The sequence below is a fragment of the Panthera leo genome, chromosome B1 (genome assembly GCF_018350215.1).
Source record: "Panthera leo isolate Ple1 chromosome B1, P.leo_Ple1_pat1.1, whole genome shotgun sequence".
Classification (NCBI taxonomy): domain Eukaryota; kingdom Metazoa; phylum Chordata; class Mammalia; order Carnivora; family Felidae; genus Panthera; species Panthera leo.
Genome location: NC_056682.1, coordinates 138218739 through 138237226, shown reverse-complemented (window position 1 = coordinate 138237226; position 18488 = coordinate 138218739). Strand labels below are relative to the sequence as shown.

The 18488-nt window shown below is 39.1% G+C and overlaps 1 protein-coding gene across 8 annotated transcripts in view; it reads right to left on the bottom strand.

Moving 5' to 3' along the window:
- RASGEF1B (RasGEF domain family member 1B) overlaps positions 1 to 18488 on the bottom strand; it is a 642397-nt gene that overhangs the window by 235802 nt on the left and 388107 nt on the right. The window contains exon 1 of one of the 8 annotated variants that reach the window (XM_042936075.1): positions 11582 to 11653. The exons of the other annotated variants lie outside the window; for them this stretch is intronic. The gene's annotated coding sequence lies outside the window, so the exon portion shown is untranslated. Of the gene's footprint in view, positions 1 to 11581; positions 11654 to 18488 lie in introns of those variants that run through there. 8 annotated transcript variants of the gene reach the window in all.

Genomic DNA, 18488 nt, shown 5'->3' with positions numbered 1-18488 from the left:
AGAGTCCAGTCAAGCTCACTAACATTTCACAGAGGACAAACATGAAACCCAAAGGGATTCAGTGACAGCTCCAAATGAATCTTCCAGCTAGCCATCTCAGTGACAGGACTAAAACTCCATTCACGGATTCTTTGAGTAACCCCATGCTAGGAAGGGAAGCATGAGTAACTCTGTAGCAGTCCATATGCAGGGTAAACTCCGGGGAAATTTTACAAGTTATAAAACAAAGAAATGTTGTAAGACACAGCCTTCCCAGAGGCTGGCCGGATAAATTACGGTACTCACACACAGTCTCCAATCCCAGAAAACCACTTTTGGGAAACAGGATCCCTTTCGAGTCACTAACGTCTGGAGTTAAGTGCATAATATTTATGCTAGAATATATATTTTTCATTTGAAGTCCCTTGGAAACAGACGCTTAAGATGATATTATAAACATGAGAACTCTAATTAATATAATTTAATTACTCTTTTATGATTTAGATTTTTAGGATCTTATCATTTAATTTAATCATTTAATGAGGTCATCATTAAAAATACCAGTTATAGATCTCTTTAATGTGCAAAGGTTCTGCTTAATGAAGTTTGGCTCATAATTGAATGTGTGCTCACAAAGACCTGATTTTCTTCTGCATGCTGTCTAGTCTTTAGGATAAAAGCACCTGCCGCAATGCTGGCAAGTAGGCATATAATAGATTTGAATTTCTCTCTTCCCTTTTCTTTAGGTGTATACATGGCTATTTTTGATGTGGGTGGCAGTGCACGTGTGTGCATGGGTGTCTGTGTGTGTACCTGTTAATCGGGAATTAAAGTAGCAGCCACAAGAACTCAGGCTGCAGAGGACTGGCTTTGTGACAACCTCATCAACGGTGTAGTCAAATGGCAACCAGAATTTGCACCAGACACTTCACCTGTGCAGGTTTGTCCTGCTCCCTGCAGTGACACGTTTCCCCACGCACAAGACAGCCCTGGTCCTAACCATAGCTAATTTGAGAAAGAACCCAGAACTGGTGTTCTTCAGTGATTCCTTTCCTCTTCAGAGCAGTAAATCTACTCTGGAGGGAAAGACCTAAAGACTCTCCTAGGTCTGTGTTTCTCAGACTTACTATGTATGTAAATTTCCTGAGGCTCTTGTTAAAAGGTGCATTCTGATTCTTTAGGTCTGGGATAGTGCCTGAGATTTCTAACAGACTCCCAGGTATTACCAAGGGCTGCTGGTTCACAAAGCACACTCTGAGGAGTCACTGTCCAGGCAGCTGCTTCCAAGCCCACACTGGTGCCCATGGCCACCTTCATTTACACTCACGGTGAGAGCTCTCACATTGGCGGATGGCGGTTACATCTTTCGGGTGAGTTAGAGAAGAAAGCTGTTTATAATCGCAAAGCATGACAGTGAGAATAAAAACAAAAGCAAAGAGAGATGGATTGGCTGGGAAAGGGAAAGATGGAGATAACAAGGGAAACGTGGGAGTTTTGATATTCTTTGAATATCTGGTCTTTGTATGGCAACATCCATTTTGCGGTTTTCTCCCCACTTCCCAGGGTGTTTCTCAAATCCTAATACTTCTTTATTGGGTTTTCACAACTAAAAGCATTTCCAAAGTTCTGTATCTAAGTATCTGCCATATAATGTACAATTATGTAGGGTTCTCTCCCCTAATCCAGCCGGTAAGAAAATCAGTAAGTGGTATTCTAGAACCTGATATGAACACATCTGTGTGTGGGAAAAGGGGCAGTGAAGTGTCACCTATTTCCATTGGCTTCTAGCAGTAATGAGCAACCATGTACCAAAGCTTACCTTTCATTTGTTGTATACGAACGTAGTCTGTGGGGGTTTTAATTTGGTAAATTATCTTGCAGAAGTGGAGAGTGCTAGATTTTCAGTCTAACACTCCTGGGTTCCTATTCTTATAACCTTTGCAATTTGGGGAAGTTACTGATATATTTTGCGCTTCTGTTTCTATGTCCATAAAATATGGATAATCATGTCCACCTTCTGGGTTCTAAAAAGAACTGAGATAACAAAAAAAAGTATCTACCATAGTGCTTAGTATAGAGACCCAATAAATACAAGCTAATATTGATATTTTCATTCTGAAAAAGAAAATTAGCATTTTGTTTTAGAAGTCTGATAAATGAAGGATGCCTGGGTGGCTCAGTTGGCTGAGCATCTGCTTCGGCTCAGGTCATGATCTCATGGTTTGTGGGTTCGAGATCCCTGTCAGGCTCTGGGCTGACAGCTCAGAGCCTGGAGCCTGCTTCTGGTTCTGTGTCTCCCTCTCTCTCTGCCCCTCCCCTGCTCATGCTCTCTCTCTTTCTCTCTCAAAGATAAATAAACATTAAAAAAAAATTTAGAAGTTTGATAAACGATAGTGACTTCAAAATTATATTAGCATTGTGCTATTATTAACCATTTTAAGGTTACATTTAAAAGCAAACAGAATAAGCCTTAAACACACCACAATCCTTTTTAAACTCTCTGAGTCTACCTGTGGTAAGTTGACTATAGAATGTCTCTGAACCCATCAAAACAGTATTTTAATTCCAGAAGATTTGAGAGAAATAGAAAAAAAGAAAAGTTAACATTAGCAATTTTGGCTTTCACAAAAATGTTCTATCATTTGGGGGAAAAATATACTTTCCTTTTAAGACTTCAGAACAATAATTAAATCCAGCCCCAGGTTGACTATATAGGCACTGTAACTGTTTAAATATCAATTAGTATTAATTGGGTACAGACAATCCTGTGTCATTCCGTTTAATTCCTACCCACACCAGCTGAACATAAAGGCTACTGACTTTTCACAGAGAATTTCTCCTTTGCAGAAAAGATTGACTTTTAGACCATCTGGATATCATCAGAAATGAAGATCAGACAGAATAATTTACTGACTGAACAGACACAGAAACAGCCAGTGTGGTGGATGACAAGAAGCCCATGTTTTTGTTGTTTTAAAAAAACATTTTTGTCATTTGGCTCGTATGCATTTCACATTTTGAAATATTTTGGGACAAGCATTTAAACTGTGAGATTGAATCGCATCATTATGGAGAAAGGAAGCAGTCCTAATGGAAGCCATTGCCAAGTCACCCAGACGGCTGACCCTTCTTCTAACCTTGTTGTTCGTCTCAAAAAAGAAAACTCAGGTCAGGAGATAACCAGGTCAGGAGAATGAGGCGGCCCACACAGCAAACTGGGAGGTAATCTTGCCTAATAGATTGGAAACGCTCAGAATTGAGTTCTGGCTGGCTCTGTGTGCACCCCCGTGCTGCTTCGGGCAGATTCTCTCACCTCCCAAATCTTTCTCAGTATTTTCTGCAGCCAAATGTAAAGAGAAGCTGTTTTAGCTCTCGGTTTACTCACCAGGAAAGGCTAGTTACAAGTAGTATAGGAGGATATAATTAATGAGCACTTGTAAATGGCACATATGACCTGGGGCACAAATTGTCCCCACCCAGCCCGGTGATGTTGGTGGGGAAGGAAGCAGTGTTGAGACCGGAGCTGCGGTGGAGAAAGGAGGTATGCCCCTGCAGTGTGCGGTCCAAGCACCAGTCCCTCTCTCAGCCCTTAGCAACTAGAACCAAAGAGGAGAATCCCAGGCTACAAGAAAAGAAAGTCTACGGCGTCAGGCGGACCTGCCTTAGAGGGGTCCCATTACGTTACATACACTGTTGTGGAAACCACGCCTTCTGGAGTAAGGTCAAAAGCAGATTGGGGCATGTCTGGGAAATATCAGGTCTTTGAGTTTCCCAAGATTTCCCCTCCCTTCCTCCCCATATTTATGTTGTAGTCTGTGGCTGCCTCAGAACCTCAGCTTCCTTGACCAGGGAAAAGAAGGAAATCTACACCCAACCATTAGTAAGTAAAACAAGTGTTCAAGGACATCTGTACCTAATTAGGTCTCTTCATCAAGGTCTTTCAAACGAGGACCCCACTCCCTGAGGCAATTCAAAGACTGTAAAGAGTTTGGTGGGTAAAAATAAGAGCACAGTAATTGATTATTGTTATTAAGGGAATCACATGTATGGTAGTATATTTTCTTTTTAATAAGCAGACCACATAGGAGGGCATGGAAAGACAGGAAAGCATAATGGTTTTGACAGTTGATATTTTTTTAAAGTTTGTTTATTCTGAGAGAGACAGAGAGAGCACGAGTGGGGGAGGGGCAGAGAGAGAGAATCCCAAGCAGGCTACCTGTGGCTAGCACAGAGCCCAGCAGTGAGGATCTATCAAAACCGTGAGATCATGACCTGAGCCCAAATCAAGAGTCCAACGCTTAACCAACTGAGCCACTCAGGCACCCCAACAGTTGTTTTTAACTCTACCTGCTTTACACCTTTGTGCCTCAGAAAGTCTGCGATGGGCACTCACAGTAATTTTTGTTAAATCCCTACCAATAAGATTTACGGATTTGGATACTTGGCTCTGGAATCAAACTAGCTTGTCTCATCCTGATTCAATCATTAACCGTGTGACAAAGCTTCCACTCCACAGCTCCCCCACAGGATGCATATGTTACTTAATCGCTCTAAAATATGGATAATATTGTTATCTACATCGGAGTTATGGCAAAGATTCAGTGAGTAAACTTAGGGTTGGTAGAAAATATACACTAAGTAAACTGTGAACTCCTTTTAATCATGATTATTTTTCTTATGACCAATGTAGGTGCAGTTAACTTTTTCTAGAAAGTTGTCAGAAGACAGCACCACAAAAAAAAGAAAGAAAGAAAGAAAGAAAGCATAGGGCGCCTGGGTGGCTCAGGTCATGACCTCACAGCTTGAAAGTTTGAGCCCTGCTTTGAGCTCTCTGCTGACAGCTCAGAGCCTGGAGCCTCCTTCAGATTCTATGTTCCTCTCTTGCTCTGCCCCTCCCCCGCTCATGCAGGTGTGTCTCTCTCTCTCTCTCTCTCTCTCTCTCTCTCTCAAGAATAAATAAACATTAAAAAAAGAAGAAGACAGCATCACTGTAGGAGGTGGTTTGGGTTGTATCAAGATTTTACTGGAGATTCTCCTTTGAGGAAATAAGCCTTTACCAACTATGTAACTAAAGCCCTGTAATAGCCAGCTGCTTTGTAGATTTCCAAACTCTGCATGTGGTGCTTGATTTCACTATGTTGACTGGAATTGCCAAGTCACAGGGTATACATATCATATATTTTGATACATGTTGCAACACTGCCTTCCAAAAATTGCACTGGGGTGCCTGGCTGGTTCAGTCAGTACAGCATGTGACTCTTAATCTCAGAGTTGTGAGTTCAAGCCCCATGTTGGGCATGGAACCTACTAAAAGAAAAAAAAAGTTGCACCAACAACATGAATTTTTAACTGAGCATCTACTATGTGCCAGGCATTATGTGTTATCTCATTTAGTTCTCAATATGATTATACAAAAGTAGATTTTATCTTCATATATGGTGCAATGTTATGAAAATGAAGCTCAAGTGTGTCAAATAAGGTGCTGAAATCATACAGGTAGTAGTAGGTGATAGAGAAGGATTTAAAAGCAGATTCGAATTTAGATGGACCGGATGCTTTCCAACTGCACCATGGGAAAATACGACTCAAGATAATTAATTTGAGGTATTGAAATATATTCATAAATCCATCAGATGTATAACTGAATGACATCTAATCCCTACATTTGTTTACATGTCTGTAAAATTAGAATGTTCAACTTAAGTAGTGTTTAAGATGGCTTCCAACTCAATGAGTCTGTATTTAGGGTACCGTTCAGCATTAGTCCTAGTGAATAATGGGGTGTCTGTATGTAAGTATTTTAAGAATGTGACCATGTTAGTTGTTCTCTACATTTACAAGGTACCAAACAAGAAGAAATGGACCTTAGTTAAGTAAAGCCAAAAGGTTTTAGAGTTACAAGAAGATCACCTAAGATGATCTGATAGAGTCAGTGAAAAACCCAAGATACTTTAATGGGTTCTCTGCCCTGAAACATCTCCAGTAAGGGAAAAGGCCATTAACAATCCCAGGTAGTTTGGGTATAAATATGCCTGAAACACAAAACGTAACCAAATGGTCTTTTAAGGTCTTTTTCACTGTGTCTCTATGAGCTCTATCATGCTAGAGATTCAGGCTTATTTCAAGGTTAAAGCTAACACGGGGAGCCTTAGTGACAAAGGTAGACATAGATTGTATTTCTGTGTTCCTCCAAGTTAGTACCATACATGCCTATTGTCAGTTCCTAACACGTAATGACTAGGCACTAGCCCAATAATTTTGAAACCCTGGAGTCTTATTAAAGATGTAGTTCCTTGGGCCTCATCCACCAGAGACTTTAATTTCCAGGTTTCTGAGAAAAGCAGGAATCTGCACTTGTAGTAAAAACCTTAGGTGATGTAAGTGAAATGGCTCCCATGTTCCACTCTGAGGAACGAACACTGCACTCAGCTGATGTAGCAGGAGGCAAAGAGGCATCATCTCTGAGCTTTCAGATGGTCTTGCTGCACATGGAGAAGAGAAGTAATTAAAAGCTTAGAAAACTTAAACTGGAAAGGGAGTTCCTGTGGGGAACTTTCCTGCTGCATAGTGTTACTGTGATATCAAAGACCGTACGCATTGTATTTTGTTGTTGTTCTTTAAATTATATTGTGAAGTTAAGGCCTATCTACTGATAACAAAATAAATCAAGAAAAACAGCAGTTTCAGCATAAAGCCTTTATAATTCCTTTTGCAGAGTTTTCTATCTTTAGTTTCACAAACAACATGGACAATTTCCTGAACTGTCTTAAAATAATCACTTCCACATTTGTGAAGAGATAAAAATGGGTCCACTGTTTCCTTTGGAGGTACTAACAATCTAATCCAAACCTATAGAAATACATGACTGAATCAGTCAATAAAGGTTTATTGAGGACTTAGTAATAGGGACACATAAGTAAACAAAGTACATAGAATCCCTACTCTCATAAAGCTTATAGACTATTAGTAAGCATTAAATGCAAAATTCTAAGTATGAACAGTATTATAAATACAAGTAGAAGGTGCTACAAAAGTAAACAATGGAGGGAACCAATAATTTAATGGATGGAGTCACGGGATGTTTGCCTCAAAACAAAATAAAACAAAACAAAAACATACTAAATCTGAGACCTGAAGAATGAGTAGGCGTTTGCAAGGAAAAGAAAGGGTATAGAGAGAAGCATGCGAAGGAGGAACACAGTGCATTCAAGGACCAGGAAAAAGGCCTATGTGACTGCAGTGTGCAATCTCTGGGGCAGGGCAGCAAAGGAAACAAGGACTGTTTTCTAGGCTGAGTTGAGGAGTATAGACTTTACCTTAAACTCAGTGTGAAACTATTAAAAGGGCTAAAGCAGAAAACGGAACTGCTCTGTTTTGTTTGGAAAGCTAACTTGTAGCTACAACATCGGGATAGTATTGCAAAAAAGGGAAAATGGATGCTGGAAGATGAGGTATAAGGTTCCTGAAATGATCCAGGCGGGCGATGCTGGCAGACTAGACTATGGTTGTGGCAGGAAGATAGACAGAAGTGGGTGGATTCACAAAATATTAAGGAGGAGGAACTGGCAGGAATTGTTGATTTAGATAGGTCTGGGTAGAATGAGAAGTCAAGAACATTCAGGCTCTGGCCTGAGCAACGGGGTACCATTTCCTCAGATGGGAAAAGGTAGACTAGGACAAAGCAGTGATTCAGATACATGATTCTCCCGTAGAAACTCAAAAATAATGTAAAATGTGTTTAATTGGCAACCAGCCACATGAGAATCAGATGAATTAAAAAAAAATCCACCCCTCCCATCCAATTTGTGACAACTGTTATCATTTCTAAAATATCATTTAACATGAAGCTACTTGATCTAGGATCCAACAAACACAAAGTTCCATAGCAATTTGCTGCCCAAGTTTCCACTTTCACCGAAATCTGACCTTACAGCCAAGCAATTTTCCAAACCTAAACCATATATTAAATCAAGCTGTTTACAGAGTATGTCTGTGATGATATTTGATCTGCTCTTTTATTATATGATAAAGTATGATAAACTCTTCTAGAGACCAGGAATGAATCAATTGGCCACTCTATGTTCATTAATATATCTCAAAAAAGAAATACAGAAATCCTTAAATGTTGAAATTCCCTTTACTATTAGAGTTCTCTTTGAAAATAGATGTCTCTATACTCACTGTACACTTATTTATTGAATTTTTCAAGTAAGTATTCTTAATAATCCAAAACTATAAACCAAGTCAGACTAACATTTGGTAGGACTGAAGAGTCACGCTGGGTCAGAAAATACCTAATAATATATGCCATTCACTTTGTTCCCACTGAGTGCTATGTATTTAGTTTCAAATCTTTCAACAAACCCACCGACCATTTTTTTTAAGATTTTTTTTTTCTTAGTAATTTCTCCACCCAATGTGAGGCTCAAACTCACAACCCCAAGATCAAGAGCTGCATGCCCTGGGGAGCCTAGATGGCTCAGTTGGCTGAGCGTCCAACTTCGGCTCAGGTCATGGTCTCATGGTTCGTGAGTTTGAGCCCCGTGTCAGACTCTGTGCTGACAGCTCAGAGCCTGGAGCCTGCTTCGTTCGGATTCTGTGTCTCCCTCTCTCTGTGCCCCTCCACTGCTCACATTCTGTCACTCTCTGTCTCAAAAATAAATAAACATTAAAAAAAATTTTTAAAGAGTCACATGCTCTGCTGACTGAACCATCCAGGTGCCCCACCTAGAGACCATTCGATGGCTAAGAAACGTGCCATTGAATGAGCTGGCTAAGGTCACACAGTAAGTGGTAGAGTGAGAATTCACACTCAGGTTTACCTGCCACCTGAGCTCTTTTTACTTCTCTAAGCTGCCTCTTTTGAACTTAACCAACCAATAAGGCAGGTGATATTTTCAGGTTTAGAGAAAAATGTTAATTATTCCTGTTCTACAACTGGGAAACAGGTTAAGGCTTTCAATCCTCTTTATACGAATAACATTTAGTAACTTGTTAGTACACATCATTCTTTTGTCTCAATGCCTCCATGATAAATGAAAAGAATAACTTTTACTTACTTCAACCTAATTCAAGAAGAAAGTGCATAACAACATACTTTTATTTTTTATTTATTTATTTTTTTGAAATGTAATGTTTATTTATTTCTGAGACAGAGAGAGACAGAGCATGAGTGGGGGAGGGGCAGAGAGAGAGGGAGACACAGAATCTGAAGCAGGCCCAGGCTCCGAGCTGTCAGCACAGAGCCCGACGCGGGGCTTGAACTCACAGACCGCGAGATCATGACCTGAGCCGAAGCCGGTCGCTCAACCGACTGACCCACCCAGGCGCCACAACATACTTTTAAAAAGAATACTCAAATCATCCCAAACTGGAAAAAAAAAAAAAGCCAATTGTTCATCAACAGTAGAATAAAGAAATTGTGGTGTATTTAAACAACTGAATTACTCTATAGCAATGAAAATGAACTCACTATAATGGCAGGCAACAACAAGGATGAATCTCACAAACATAATGCTTAATGAAAGAAGACATATGATCCAGCAATTCTACTTCTGGGTAATTATCCAAAGAAAACAAAAACATAAACTCAAAAAGATATATGTACCTCCATGTTCACTGAAGCATCATTTTATAATAGCCAAGATATGGAAACAACTTAAGTATCCATTGATAGATGAATGGATAAAGGAAATGTTACAAATATTTCACATACACACACACACACACACACACACACACACACACACACACACAATGGCGAACTATTGTTCAGCCCTACAAAAGGAAATCTTGCCATTTGCAGCAACATGGATGGCTCTTGAGGACATTATGCTAAGTGAAATAAGTCAGAGAAACACAAATGTCTTATGATCTTGCTTGTATGTGGAATGTAAAACAAAACCCAAACCCAAAAAACCCAAGCTCATAGATATAGAGAAGAGTTTGATGGCTGCCAGAGTCAGGGAGTAAAGGGTGGGCAAAATGGGTGAAGGAAGTCAACAGATACAGACTTCTGGTTATAAAATAAATAAGGCATGGGGCTGTATTGTACAACACAGAGACTATAATTAATAATACCATATTGCATATTGGAAAGCTGCTAAGACTAAATCTTGAAAGTTCTCATTACAAGAAAAAAAATTTGTAACTAGGTAGTGATCTGTTTGTTTTTGTGTAATGATGTATAATTGATATTGTACGGTGACAGATGCTAACTAGACCTATTGTGATGATCAGTTCACATTATCAAACCATTATGTTATGCACCTAAAGCCATTACAATGTTGTATGTCATTTTTACCTCAATTTTTTTAACAGAAAGAAAGACATAAATGAGTACCTACAGAACGATTCATGTATCTAAAGTACAAAAATAGACAAAACTAATGTATGTTGTGAGAATGCAGACTATTGGTTATCTTTGGGAGGGCAGTAACCGGATGTGGGCACACAGGCAAGGGGATTCTGGGTGCTGTTAATGCCCTGTGCTGGTACACTGGTATATTTGCTTTGTTAAAATTCACCAAGACTTATATTTATGATATTTGCACTTTTCTCTACCTATGTATTACTTCAGTATAGTTCAATAAAAAGTTTACTGAAAGATAAAAACACTTAAAATGACTTTCAGATTTGAAAGAAATGAAAATACCAAAGATTTCCCTGTAACTTGAGCTCTGACTTAATATTAAAAATAGATATGCAATGAAAAGAACTCACAACAGCACAGATAAAAAATAATAAAATGCTAATAACAACAAGCAGTTGAAAATGCTTTCCACAAAAGATTATTAATGCATTTCAAAGACCATTTAACTGAATGATAAGACTACAGAGAGACTTCAACCATATGGAAACTTGGACAACAATCCCCACTGTAATCACGGATAGCTTCTAAATTCTTCTGTTTCCATGTCACCACATCTAAGAGCAGGATAATTCCTACCTTCCTCACAGGGGTGTTGTGCTGCTTAATTAATGTTTGTGAAGCACTTTCTGTTCCCTGGGTGAAAGGTACCACAAAAGAGCAAAGCATAATTATGTTTTAATTGCAGGGCTGATTTTGAAGACGAAAAAAAAAAGTGCCTATGAATTGTGATTTAATCAGATCAGTCCTTTAGAATCACTGTCATGACATAGGCCTTCTGACTTCTGCTTTAATTGAGAAAATGACCTTTTAAATTTTTAAGTCTTGGGGCGCCTGGATGGCTCAGTTGGTTAAGCAACAAACTTCAGCTCAGGTCATGATCTCATGGTTCATGGTTTCGAGCCCTGATCTCTTGGTTCATGGTTTTGAGCCCTGTGTCGGGCTCTGTGCTAACAGCTGGGAGCCTGGAGCCTGCTTTGGATTCTGTGTCTCCCTCTCTCTCTGCTCCTCCCCGCTCACTCTCTGTCTCTCTATCTCTCTCTCTCAAAAATAAACATAAATATTTTTTTAATTAAAAAATGTTATAAGTCTCTCTGGCTCAGCTTCTCTATCTGTACAATGGGGTAACATGTTTTCCATGATCTGCAAGTATTTCTTTATTCTTTGCAAGGCCCTTCAGTGATCCTTAGATGAAAGCAAGCCACCTATTGCTGTGAAAAGAAGGCATACAACCTCCTGCTGCCTGGGATGAACAGCTTTTCTCTGGAGAGCGCTAGACTGCCAGACGTCTTGCAGAAAGGCCGCTGGGGAGCCGGCTCTGCGGAAGGAAAGTCTGAGAACAGTCAGTCTGAAGGAAGCCAGGATACTAGGTGAGGACTTTGGGGAGTTTGTTGGCATTCAAGGTGGTTACTTCCCACTCTCCCAAAGGGACAGTTGATTCTCCTGTCCCTTTTATCGAGGCCATCATCATTCCTATTCTTAATCCAAAGGGTTTCTACTTACACAAAACCGGTCATTAGAAATCCATTGATACATACAACTCAAACTATGATTTTTCACATATTATGAGATCACTGGCCAAATTGAGCTGTGTGATTTTGCTTTCTGAGCCCTGAGACTGGGTCTTTCATGGATCTTGACTTGGGGAGATCAAATAATTATGTCATTGTGGATTACGTACTTTAGAAGAGAAGATCTTCCTAAGAAGAAATTCTAACTATATTTTTCATTTCTCCTTTTGAACAGGGTAGGTAAAACATAAAGAGACCCACAAAAGAGGTTTTTGAGTCTTTGATGAAAACAAAAGAACTTCAAATCATATGTGAGTCATATAGAGCTTTTCTAACATTAATTTCCCCCACCATTTCTTCTATGTCTTCTATTTAATTAATATATAGAAATATTTCTTATCACCCCTCCTTGATTAAAGAAAATAAATGCCCAGTCATACCAGACTACTCCCAGCTTCAAATCACATTTTTAGGCAAAATATTTCTATTGCTGTCTGAAATCTTTCAATAATTAACCTTCCTCTTCCTCGCACTACAAAGACACATCCTACAGAGGTACTTTAAAAATAAACAGCAGTATAAATCTTGATGACTGCTCATACATCTTTTCAGTAGCTAAAATTCCCCCTGAGAGAATAAGTTGTCTGTTTGAATACTTCTGTACACCCACCAAAATCTTTCAGGGAACAATACTGATGCATTCCCTTAGGAAAATGCAAACCAGTCAAGTGCACTGACTTTGTGAATAGAAGTTCTGAGAGTTTTCTGAAATCATACTTGGTTATTCGATGATCTAATTTTAGATGCTTAGCAAGACGTTCACTACCACTATACAAACATACCTGGAGAATATCTGTGTAGACTTCATGGGACTTTCAAAGAATATACTAAATTGTCAATACGTTCAAATCATGCCATGTCCAAAAATCACATATGCTGAAAGTCATTTTGAGGATGGGATGAGACGGGGAGCAATGACGGGTCAAAATAATAGTTTCATTTTATCTATCTTTTATTTTTTATTTCTGGAAAGAAACAAGAGCTTCTGCTCTTCTGCTGTGCTGACACAGTGGGAATGGTGTTTAAGGCTTTGGGTGAGGAACTATTTAAAAGTTCACTATACTCAGCATGCCACAGAGCAACTCCTACTGGACAAACAGGGCCCACCTCCTTGAAGTTCATTTCCAAGTACATGGTCCCTGATCCCTCAGATGTCAACATGACCAGTCAGGTTAATGTTTATCAGTCACTCCTTTCTAAAGTTCAATTTAAGATAGAATGATTTGAACTCTTTCTGCAGGACCAGCAATTAAGAGAGATTCCAGAGGTTTATGCCATAGTCCTTGGTGATATCCACCAAACGTTTCTGACTCTCTGACTTCTGGGTTTGGGAGGACTGTGTGAGGCATAATCTTTGTAGTTAGGCACGGCCATGTGACTTAATCCGCCCCATGAAATGTGAGCAGAAACACGTATTATTTCTAAGCAGGAGTTTTGAGAGCCAGTGAGCAATTTACTATATCACTCATTCCCTCTACCACAGCTATTGGCAATGTTCCAGGCATCGTCTGCTTGTCAGCTGAGGTGGCAAAGTGAAAAGAACACAATGTAGAGTCCCTAGTCACACACAAAGGACATATGCAGTATGAGGAAAAAATAAAACCTGCTTCCTACGACACTGAGACGTGGGAGTACCTTGTTTCCATGCCATCACCAAGCCTCTCTGACTAACAGCTTTTCAACAGGGTAAATATCTTAGAACTTCTGGGAGGATGACAGGGGAGGTATGTAGTATCCCTGACAATTTTGCCCTCAGTCTCACCCAGCCTGGTCCTGGGCCGTGACACCTGTTTCCTTAGGGTTCTATTACCCTTGGAGATACTCTCAGCACAACTTCCCCAATGTCCACACAAGGGTCATGACTTCAAATCGTTACAGGGGCAGGCAGGTGATTGACATGAGTAAACACACCAACGTGTACACATCAAACATTTATGAATCCTCCCCTCTCCCCAGGAGAGCTCTTTTCTTGAAACATGAGGCGCTCATGGCCCGGCTTACTAGTCAGTGGAGCCGCACAGGTGTGTTGAAGAGTTGCAGCCATGACATTATGCCAATGTTGGGGAAATAACAGGGACCAGTGGCATCTACACCTTCCTAGAGCTGGTGTCCATACTGGAATGCACACCAAATATTTTCGTGTTTTGTCTTTAGAAGCCAGAATCCTAAGTTTTTAATCTAAGTCTGAATTTTCTTTTTACTTTTTTTCGCTTTTTAAAATTTTTTTTAATTAATTAATTTTTTTTCTTATTTTAGAGCACACAAGAGGGGGGCAGAAGGAGGGAGAGAAAATCTTAAGCGGGTTCTCTGCTCTGTGCAGAGCCCAACGCGGGGTTCAATCCCACAACCCTGGGATCACTACCTGAGCCTAAATCAAGAGTCAGACGCCCAACTGACTGAGCCACCCAGACGTCCCATGCTTTTTTTTTTTTTTTTTTATTCTGAAATTAGCATACAGTGTAGTCTTGGCTTCAGGAGTAGAACCCACTGTAAATCTTCAATTTTCTTAAAAAACTACCCAGGCCAAAGGAAACATGAGTGGGTTGCATTATCACTCAGGCCCACCGCCTGCATTCCACAGACAGCTGCAGGTGAACCTTGCGTTATGTCTTTGTGGCGACAATGGGCATTACCCATTTTTAAGAAGCCCCAGATTATTTTTTTTTTTTTTTTTTTTTTTTTTTTTTTTTAAATTTTTGACTTGATTTATTAAAGCAAAATTTGTCAAACAGAGCTCTAAGAAATAATCAATAGACCAATCATTCCACTAAATATAGAGACACATAAAATGATTAAAACTGTAGGCTTGGGAGATAAATAAACCTGCAATTAAATACTTGCTATATTTTTTTTTTTTTTTTTTTTTTTTTTTTTTCTGCAAAGTCTTTTTTTTTTTTTTTTTTTTTTTTTTTTTTTTTTATTTTTTAATATATGAAATTTACTGTCAAATTGGTTTCCATACAACACCCAGTGCTCATCCCAAAAGGTGCCCTCCTCAATACCCATCACCCACCCTGTCCTCCCTCCCACCCTGCCCTCCCTCCCACCCCCCATCAACCCTCAGTTTGTTCTCAGTTTTTTAACAGTCTCTAATGCTTTAAGAAGCCCCAGATTATTAAGCCCATAGCCAGGTCAGGGACCAAGCTCAATCTGGAAAAAAAAATGTTCAATTCTGCTACCTTTCTTATTGGAAGAAATTTCCTTATCTTGCTGGTAAAACTTACGCTAACCAAACCCAAGACCGAGTCAGTACACTGATTAAGCCTCTCTGTCGGTCTCACAGCTTGCTAGCTCTTGAACTCACTTTTCTTTTCTGATTATTAAAGTAATACATGATTATGACTAAAACATAGTCATATGTTATTAATGAGAGAACAAGAGATACTCATAAGTCCAAGTCTCAAAGATAATCAGCACTGCCGTGTTAGCATAATCCTTCTGATAATAAAGTTTAAAATATGTTTAGAACTTCGTATTTTTACTTGTTTGGTATTCTAATGTTTTCTTATTAATTTTTCACTTCTTCATAGACTGTCAAGGTTCAAATTTGACTTTTTTTTTCGGGTTTCTGGAAAGAGTAATTTGTTCTTAGAATATTCCTTTTCAAAGTGCTTCACTAATTCTTGCAATAATTCTATGGCAGGACTTATTCCAAAAGAGCCAATGAAAACTGCCAGTTATTTTCTTATGAATAACTTGTCTAGGGATGCATAATTTAATTATTTACTTTTTAAATTTCAGTAAATGTGCTTTTTTTCTTTCAAGAGTAATTCATATTGGGGTGTCTGGATGGCTCAGTTAAGCATCTGACTCTTGATTTCGGCTCATGTCATAATCTCATGATTCATGAGATTTCTGCTGAGAGCACAGAGCCTGCTTGGGATTCTCTCTCTCCCTCCCTCTCTGCCCCTCCCCTGCTGGTGCTCTCTCTCTCTCTCTCTCAAAATAAACAAATAAACTTTAAAAATAAAGAGTGATTCATATTAATTGTAGACAATTTGATAAATACTAAAACATGGAGGGAAAAAAAGGGATCCATAGTCTCACAACCAAAAGATAACTAGTATTATTATTTTGGTATGCTTTCTTTCAGTCTTCTGATTTTATACATGAGTTTAAACATATGTGTGTGAAAAAATAAAAAAATAAAAAATAAACATGTGTGTGCATATGTGCACGTGTGTTATATATAGTTATAAATTTATATTACCAAATGTGATATATAGAGACAGAAGAGACAGAGAGCACTATACATAATACACACGTTATATATTCAATTATAATCACACGTTTTTGTTATGAGCTTTTTCACTTATTACATAAATGTTAGATGGGGAACACACTACCGCTACTCATGTTCACTTGAGGGGGAAAAGTTCTCCCTTATGGGGAAAATGGAAGAGAATCACTATCCCCTCCAAATTCATACATTGAAGTCCTAACCTCCAGTAATTTGGAATGTGCCCGTATTTGGAGAGAGTCTTTGAAGAGATGATTAAAGTAAAAGGAGGTCATTAGAATGGGCTCTAATCCAATTATGACTGGGCTCCTTATGAGAAAAGGGATGATTAGGACACAAAGAAAATGTGAGCACACAGAGAAAGGACCATGTGAAGACAGAGGGAGAAGACAGCCATCTACACGTCAAGGAGAGAGGTCCCAAAATTAAATCAACCTTGCTGCCACCTTAATCTTAGACTTCCAGCCTCCAGAACTATGAGGAAACACATTCCTGTTTTCTCTGAAGCCACCCAGCCTATGGTATTTGTTATAGCAGCCCCAGCAAACTAATGCAGTCACAGGACGACTTTCCATAGCAACATGCAAAGTCACAGAAGTGACAGAGAAAGTGGTGGGAACAGTTGGCATAGACGTGGGGTGGGCAGGAGGCTTTGGAGAGGCTGGCCTGTAACCTTCCCTTCTACTGTTACCTTTCCTTAGAGGAAAAGTTAAGATATACCATTATCAATAAGGAGGCCAAATTAATTTTTGCTTACACATATCTTTCTCAACCTACCATCATAAGTTGAAACTATTATTAAGTTGAAAATGCATTTACTATCCTTAACCTCCTGGACATCATAGCTTAGGTTAGCTTACCTTAAAGGTGCTCAGAACACGGACACGGCCTGCAGTTGGACAAAATCATCTAACACAAAGCCTACTTTATACTAAAGTGTTGACTATCTCATGTAATTTATTGCACACTACAATGAAAGTAAAAAATAGAATGGTTGTATAGAAACAGAATGGTTATAAGTGTATCAGCTGTTTATTCTCATGATCACGTGGCTAACTGGGAGCTGTGGCTCATTGCCACTGCCCAGCATCACAAGAGAGTACAGTATGGCATATCACTAGCCTGGGAAAAGATCAAAATTAAAAATCCAAAGAACAGTATCTACTAAATGTGTATTGTGCTTTCACACCATCGTAAAGTTGGAAAATCTTGAGTCAAACCTGAAGGTTAGGGACCATCTATATAGTATAACTGGCTTCCCTGTCTTTAACTTACAATATGATAACCTTTCCACTGCATTATTTAACTTTTACTATCTTATATTTTTGCTTTGTACCTAATCATTTATATATATATAGATATATAGATATAGATATATAGATATATAGATATATAGATATATATATATTCCTTGAACTTTAGCCCCAAAAAGATTAGCTAAGAATGCTTGAAAAATGAACATTTTCAGAGCATTTGAAGAAACTGCAAGTCTATCAATGAATCACACAATAATTTAAATTCAGTCAATAATCCTGAAGAGCAATTTGAATAAAGATCTAACTTTAAATTAAATAATGGGGAAAGAAAACCACACCAGAGCATATCCCTAGCACTCAGGAAATGCTGAACGTTTGTTGAATTAATCAATATGTGAGTGAATAAATGAATGGCTGAATGAACAAGTGATGTTCCTCAGGGGTCAGCAAACTTTTTCTATAAAAGGTCAGAGAGTAAATGGCTGAGGCTCTGTGGGCCATATGGCTATATGTCTCGTTCACAATCACTCAACTCTTCCATGTAGCCCAAAGGCACCCACAGACAGTACATACATAAATGGGCACAGCCATGTTCCAATAAAACATGACAACAGGTTGGATGTAGCCCACTGGCCAGAGTTTGCTGATCTCTGATTGAAAATATTCACTCCCTTGATCAAATCCTTTTCTAGCACCCTACTGCCTGCCAATTTCAGGACAAGCCACCCAGTTGGGATCTAATATCCCACGCAGCATGAACCCCCTCTACCTTCCCTGTCTTATCTCCCATTGCTCTGACATACATAACCCCTATCCTGAATAAACTGGACTATTAATCCATGCTCCAGCGTTCCCCACTTCCTCACTTCTGCTCATCTACTTAAATTGCATTTATCTTTGAATGCCATCCTCAAATTCTACATTGTACAGGAAGCTTTTTTGGATTTGTCCAGTCAGATATGAGCTTTCTCCCTCTGAACCCCATAACTGACATTTTACTCACTTTGCTAATTGTGTTTTCAGCTTTGTATGTCCCCCAAAACCTTGAACATACTATGGACTCAATAAATCTT